The sequence below is a fragment of the Podarcis bocagei genome (assembly GCF_964188305.1).
Source record: "Podarcis bocagei genome assembly, chromosome: W".
NCBI classification, from domain to species: domain Eukaryota; kingdom Metazoa; phylum Chordata; class Lepidosauria; order Squamata; family Lacertidae; genus Podarcis; species Podarcis bocagei.
The window spans coordinates 81,919,391-81,926,427 of NC_138131.1; the positions used below are offsets into that span (position 1 = coordinate 81,919,391).

The 7,037-nt window shown below is 55.5% G+C and overlaps 1 pseudogene across 1 annotated transcript; it reads left to right on the plus strand.

Moving 5' to 3' along the window:
* Window positions 1–1,131: 1,131 nt before the first annotated feature.
* On the plus strand, window positions 1,132–5,948 carry LOC308578289 (tapasin-like; annotated as a pseudogene). The gene is made up of 6 exons (XR_014013535.1): window positions 1,132–1,590; window positions 2,406–2,738; window positions 3,240–3,566; window positions 3,935–4,024; window positions 4,787–4,827; window positions 5,155–5,948. The product of XR_014013535.1 is annotated as a tapasin-like (transcript).
* The last annotated feature ends 1,089 nt before the right edge of the window (window positions 5,949–7,037 follow it).

Consider the following 7,037-nt stretch of genomic DNA (forward strand, 5'->3'; position numbering starts at 1 on the left):
CTTTAGCTGTCATGCAGTCGGGGGAAGGCAGACTTCCTTAATTTTCACCTTCCCCATTTTCAGCCAGATTTCCAATTTTAAAATTTTTCAAAATAACGTTCAGTCTTACTCACAGGCTTTTCAGTCCCAAATTTACAGGAAGAAATCGGCGCTCTCCGTTCATGGCGACGCGGCTTCACTCTGCGGGCTGGGTAGCGACTCTCAGCACCGCGCTCTCCTGATGCCGTTCCGGAGCCTTTAAAAAGGCTCTTTCTGCAGTAAGGGGGGCGCTTCTGGTGCCCACCGAGTCTCCTTGTTCACAGGCTTCAGCGCCTGTGATTTTAGGGGTCCCCCGCTTGCCGTAGCGGGTCAGACCCAAACTCGCAGAGCATTCCTCCTCCGGAGCTCGGAAAGAGGACCGCCATTAACGCTGGCGCCGACCGGAAGCCCCTGCCGGCCTTCCTGGACCTCTTCTGAAGGCCGGAGGGGGGGGAAAGGCTTTGCTCCCCACCACCAGCATTTAAAAGAGGTCCCCGGAGATTTCCCTATGGGCTTTCGTCTTGCGAAGCAAGCCCATAGGGAAATTCGTCTTACGAAGCGCCTCCAAAACAGAAAACCCTTTCGTCTTGCGGGTTTTCCGTCTTGCGAGGCATTCGTCTTGTGGGGTACCACTGTATATCACTATATATGCAAACAACTACAGTTCCGTACATTCTTCTCTGGTATATAGGTTCAGTGCTTTTTTTCTAAGAAACGTTCAGGGTTACTCTCATTTTGACTCAAGAAAATCACCATTTCATAGTTCCAATTGGGAAAAATAAATACAGTGAAAGGACAAAAGAAATCATCTCAGGAACTCAGGAGTCCTATTGTTGTGGATTAATTTCATCTAGTTATGCTTATTCTGAATGTACTTCAAATTGTTTTCCAACCTCAGCATTTACACGATTCAGAGGTATCTGAACCAAGCAAACTGCTTGGTTGCTTTGGTTTATTAACTGGCGTTTAAATCCCATTAAATAGACAAAACAAATCCTCCTTAGAGGGCATCTTGTTTTCGCTGAGATTCCTGCATCGCAGGGGGTTGGACTAGATGACCCTCGGGGGTCCCTTCCAATTCTGTGATTCTGCGAGTTGAACTGAACTGGCTGACACAGAACGGTGGAGTTGGGAACCCCAAAGGTCATCCACTCCAACCCCCTGCGATGTAGGTTGGGGGGGTCCGGCAGTGGAGAGACAAGGCTCATCATTCCCCCCCCCAGACACTGGTTCACCTCCCCCCGCTTTGTCCCCCCGGCAGACCCCTCAGGGGCCCTGTGGGGCGGTCAGGCCTCGGCCACCCCCCCCCGCCCTGGCTGAGTCCGGATGCCAGCGAGGCGGAATCCTCCTGCGAGATCAACGCTTACGCGCCGCAAGAGTCCCACTTTGTCGCCTGGGCGGAGGGGCTGGTGGGCGGAGGGGGCTGCCCCCGCGCCCTGGAGAGGGGCAAGTGGCTCATCGCCAGCATGCAGGCCCCCGAGGCCGAGTTCGGGGTCAGCAGCGTCCTGCACACGGAGGAGGCCCCGCCTTGGAAGCAGCAGGATGGGGTCAGCAGCGTCACCACCACCGCAGGTCCCACCTGGCGAGCGGAAGGGGAGCAGCCGAGCGGCCTAGCGGTCAGAGCCCTGCGCCAGCAGCCTGGGAGAGAGGGACCGAGGGCCAGTCGGTGCTTCTCAGGCAGGCCGGCCTGGCAGGGTCAGCGCGGGGGAAGGGGAGGGGAAGGGGAGGGAGGCCGCCTTCAGCCCCTGGGAGGAGAAGGCGGGGCAGAAAGGCCATGATTTAAATGAGGAATGTCCAATGTCATTGGTTCCACCCTCCTGGGGGGCGGGAGATAGGGGGCACCGTGGGGCAAGCGGAAAGCAGAAATCCCTGGATCAAAGGCATCTGCTGGGTTGAACTACTTGGAGTAGTTTGAAGTGGATTTTGAGTCATTTGGCAAGTAATTGTTGCTCTTTCAAATCTTGCTTTCATCTTACTGGGTCGTTCAAACAGTTGTTCCAAACCATGCCTCTTTTAGGGCACTGGCTGAAAGGGAGAGCGTTCATGGGGGTCCCCCCAAATTTGAGAACCACGAAATTAAATGAATAAATCAAATAGATGGTGGGCTTGTTCAGAGCGGTCTTTCCCATAGGGCGCTGGCCTCTCGGGGGATCGCTCTCCTGCATTGGCATGAGGGAGAGTTGCGCCCCCCACAATGGCTGGCAGTGCGCAGCTACGGCCACCCCAACACTATCGGGCGGACATTTGCAGCCTGGCGCCGCATCTGCTAAACACAGCCCTGGGTTTGTTGTTTTTCCCTTCTGGGATTCCTCCCTTGCACGGGGGTGGGTCTAGATGACCGCTGGGGATCTCTCCCGCTCACCTCGCCCTCCTCCCTCCTTGCGCAGCGGTGCTGTCGGTCTTCACGCGGACGCCGCGCCTGGAGTCCCGCCTCGGGCGCCCGGCAGTCCTGCACTGCGGCTTCTCAGCGCCGGCCTCGGCCTTCTCGGTGGAGTGGCGCCATCAGTTCCGGGGGGCCGGGAAGGTGGTGCTGGCCTTCGACGGAGCCACGCGGGGGGTGTCGGTGGCCGAGGAGGGGGATGAGCTGCTGCTGGACGCCGAGGGCGGCGGTGCCTCCCTGCGCCTGTGGAGCGTGGCCGTCCGCCACGAGGGCACCTACATCTGCACCGTCTACCTGCCCCACCTGCACGCCCAGCAGGCGCTCGAGTTCAAGGTGGTGGGTGAGTGAGCGACCGGGGGGGTCTCCCTTGCAGGGAGGGCGGAGGGAAGGAAGGGGAAAGGGGGTCCACTGCCCAAAGGGACCCCCATGGAGCCAGCATCTTGCATTCTCACAGTGGCCAAATGCCGGCCAGGCCCTAGGGATCCAGATAGACTGCTCCTGGGCCTGGAGGCGCCAAAAGAACATAGGGAGAGTGCTTCAACCTCGCAGTGGCCCAATTGCCCTGAGATCCCTGCCTGGCAGGGGTTGGGCTAGATGACCCTTGGGGATCCCTTCCACCTGTCTGATTCTACGCTTCTAAGAACCAAGCGATCCAGAGAGACTGCCCCTGGGTTGGGAGGCTCCTGAAGAAGCGCCTGGCCACTTGGTCAAGCCAACGGGGACCCTGTCTTCCTCAGGATTCGAATCCAAGAGCCCCCCTCTCCCCTCCCGGCAGCTGGGAGCCTGCAGTGCTCCTGGTTGTCAGCAGGGGGCGCTCTGCTCACTCCCTCTCGCCCTGCAGAGCCCCCCCAGGTGACGCTGCGCCCCACGACGCTCTCCGTGCCCCCCAGTGCCCGGCCCCAGCTGGCCTGCGAGGTCTCCGGCTTCTTCCCTCTGGGTGCCTCGGTCAGCTGGAAGCGGAGGGGGTCCGGCGCCCCCCAGGACGCCTTCCTGGACATCGGGGACTCGGGGCACCGCCAGGCTCCTGACGGCACCTTCAGCTTCACCAGCTTCGCCCGCCTGCTGCCCGTCCCGACCGAGGACCACGGGGTCTCCTACGTCTGCCATGTAGGCCATGCAGGGCTGGGCGAGGCGGGGGTCAAGAAGGCGGTCGTGCTCCATGTGGCAGGTGGGGGTCTGCACTTGGGGGTCTGTGCCGGGGTCCCCTGGGGGCTGGGTAGCAAGGCCCAGAAGATTGGCTGCGGGTGCGATTCCTGACTGGCGGAGGTTGGGAGGTCGCCTGTCCTGGGTGATTTAGCTGGGATTCCTCCCTTGAAGGGGGTTGGGCTGGATGACCGCTGGGGTGCCCTCCCAACTAGGATTCTGTGAATTGGCACTGATCAAGTCGGGCATGGGGTGGAGGATATGGGGGGTGGGGCGAAGGTGCAGCTTTTGGACCTGCACTGGGTGGCCAAGGCAGGGTGGGGGTCTGACATCGCCCCCCTTCTCCCTCTCTGACGCCCCCCTTCTGCCTCTGCCCCTTCTCCCCCCACCCAGGGTCCCTGGGCCCCTCCCTGGAGGACGCCATCGGCTTGTTCCTGGTCGCCATTGTGCTCCTGGGGGTCTTGCGGTCCTTCTTCCGATGGGGTAAGGTTGTTCCCACCCACCCCTTCTGTACTGTTATTTTTGTTATCAATATGGTCCTATTTTACCATTTGGTCAATATTTTAGGGGATACTTTAGCTGAGATTCCTGGGGTCCCTTCTGATTCTACAATTCTAGGATTCTATAAATGTACACAGCATCCTCCTTTTCTGGATCTCCGGGCAGTTTGTGGCATAAAAATGCACGATGAAAACACAACGTACATGATAAAAATGAGAACCAAAACAAATAACCCAGCCTCCCTCAAGTCTAATTATTATAATGAAAAATAGAAATATTTTCCTGGGGGAGACTATTCAGAATCTATTAAGACCATGCAAATATTGACAGTAAAAGCAGTTGAGAAATCTCTCCTCCACCACCTGACCCCTTTGAATGGCGGAACTGGCACTGGCCAATTGACTCCCCTTTCCCACATTTGCCAGTACAAGAAGCTCAGCCGGGAGAGCCTGAGACTCTTGATATCAGCGTTGTGGGTTCAAGATTCCTGCCTTGCGGGGGGTTGGACTAGATGACCCTCGGGGTCCCTCCCGGCTCCAAGGCTCTTTGGAACTCCCTGCCTCTTGATACCAACCAGGCGCCTTGGCCAGACTCTCTTTGGTCGCCTGCTAAAAACATCCCTGCCCAGCGGCTCAGAAATGTTGATTTCCTTTTTAGCTTTCTGCATGCTTTCAAGTATTCCTGTCCATTTCCCTGGGTTTTCTGGTCATTAACCTTTCCCTGCTTCATTATCCTCCTTTTCAGCTTCTGAAGAAAAACCCAAATCGGAGAAGCCCAAATCCGAGGTCAGTGTCCAAGATACGCCCAAGACTGCCAAGTTCTCTCGATTCTTCATTTTTATATTCTTTTAAAAAAAACATCTCTGTGCCACCCACTGAGAGGCAGTGCGGTGCAGTGGTGAGAGGGCCAGACTAGGCCCTGGCAGAGAGATCTGGGTTCGAATCCCCAGTCCCTGGCCATGATAAAGCTCTCAGGGGTCCCGGGGGGCAGGATCCAGTCTGCCTGCTTCACAGGGTTGTTGTGGAGCAATTCCTGCAATTGCAACCCCCAGCCAGCTAATGTTTCCTCTCTGAATCGGGTCAGTATCTCACGGATTTCTCTTCTTTCTGCAGTAACGGACTCTGGGCAACCCTGCTCCCGGCTTGGTTTGTTGCCTGTCTCCGGATCCCGTTGAAAGAGCAAAGTGGATCGTAGGCCCCCGGACTCCTGGGTCCCTCCTCTTTGGCTGCCCAGTCTTGCCCCACTGGTCCCTTGTGGGAAGCCCCCTTCCCCTGCCTTTTTGGGGTCAGGGGTCTGCTTGGCTTCGCATCCTGCAGATTCACAGCTCTGATTTTAAGGGGGGGGCCAGATCTCTGCATAGCAAAAGCCCCCCTTTCTGACAGTCCCTGCCCCTCCTCACTTCCGTGCTGTGAAATTATTTAAGTGTAGAATTGGGAGGGGGCCCTGAGGGTCATGTAGTCCAACCTTCCGCAAGACAGGAATCGCAACAAAAGCATCTCTGAACTCTGCACATGCTCTGGGAGACTCTTGAGGGGGGCCTGTGTTGTCTTTGGGATTGTGGGAGAGAACCTTTTTGGAGGAGGGGAGGCTGACTTGAGCAAGATTGGCATATCCCCCCCCCCAAATAAATCAATCAGGGATCCTCCACTTACAGAATGTGGGTCATTGGGTGTCCCTTTACCTCCCCCTCTGGGGGACCTGAAGTGGTACAGTCCAGACCCAGGTTTATCCCCTCTAGAGACCTGGGTGCAAAAGGAGCCCGTTTCCCCGCAACATCCCTGCAGAGACGGCCAGGCAGAGCAGCTTTCGTTCCCCTCGGCCCTCTCTCTCGATACGGACTAGGACCTGCCCCCCTTCCCTCCCCCAGAGCCCAGAACTCGCCCCCCTCCCCATTCTGTGTAGATTCTGCTGTAGACTGTGTTAACGGAAAAATCTGAGGGCTCCCTTGGACAAAACAAAGACACCAACCAGGATAACTTGGAGCAAAACAGCAGCCTGTAGGCTTGGCCTTTATTGAACTGATGCATCAGGGTGTTCCCCTCACTTGCAGGAGAGAGGAAAGACCCAGAACAATGGGCCGCAAGACCTTATAAAAACTTTTGAAATTCCCCTCCTCTAGGTCAAGCCCACCCCCAGAAACATCATGCATACATTACAGAAAGGAGGGGTTGACATCATGCATACGTTACAGAAAGGGTTGACATCATGCATTCATTACAGAAAGGAGGGGTTGAGGGAGGAGTTGTGGTGGTAACCTGAGTGTCCTGTCACCTGGCTGGTTCCTCCTTTCCCCCTCCCCATGAGTACTTTCCAGGTGACAATGGGGAGTTTGCAGTTTCCTGCCCCCAGAGGGAAGATCTGATCATTGTCCTTTGTTTCAGCCCGTGGTGAATCCACTGTTCTTTGTGATTTTGATTGTCTTCTGTCTGGGATTATCAGGGTTGACATAGCAACTGGGCAGGGCTCCTGTGGATGTGCTGGTATGCTGAAGAGATTATGGCTGACCAGAAACCAAGCACCCCCCTTTGATCCTTTGATAGTCTTTGTCACATGGAGTAAAAAATGGAACAGTGCAAATCCGATGTATGGTTGATTTTCTATGAATTTATAACAGAAATGTGGCGTATGTAGTGTGTGAGTGTGAGTGTGTGTGAAGTTTGTGCAAACAGAATGATTGGGGTGGGGGGGTTCCTGCTACAGTTCCCCCCTTCGGAGATAAGATTGCAAAGGTGGCTACTTTGCAATCCTTTTCTCCGCACAATTTAAGGTGGTAAATAATAACCTGGTATTCTCCGTCCCAGATGTGTGTGTCCATGTGAACCTGAAAGGGACTTGGATATCATGCTACTTTAAGGATATTTGCATGGAAATATAATGGTGTAACAGTGCACTGCTCAGTTACTTGTGGTATTCTAGCACCTTGGAAGAAATATTTTCTCAATAGTGATCTATGCTTTACATTTAGGCAGGAAGGTCCACTAATGACTGAAAAGTG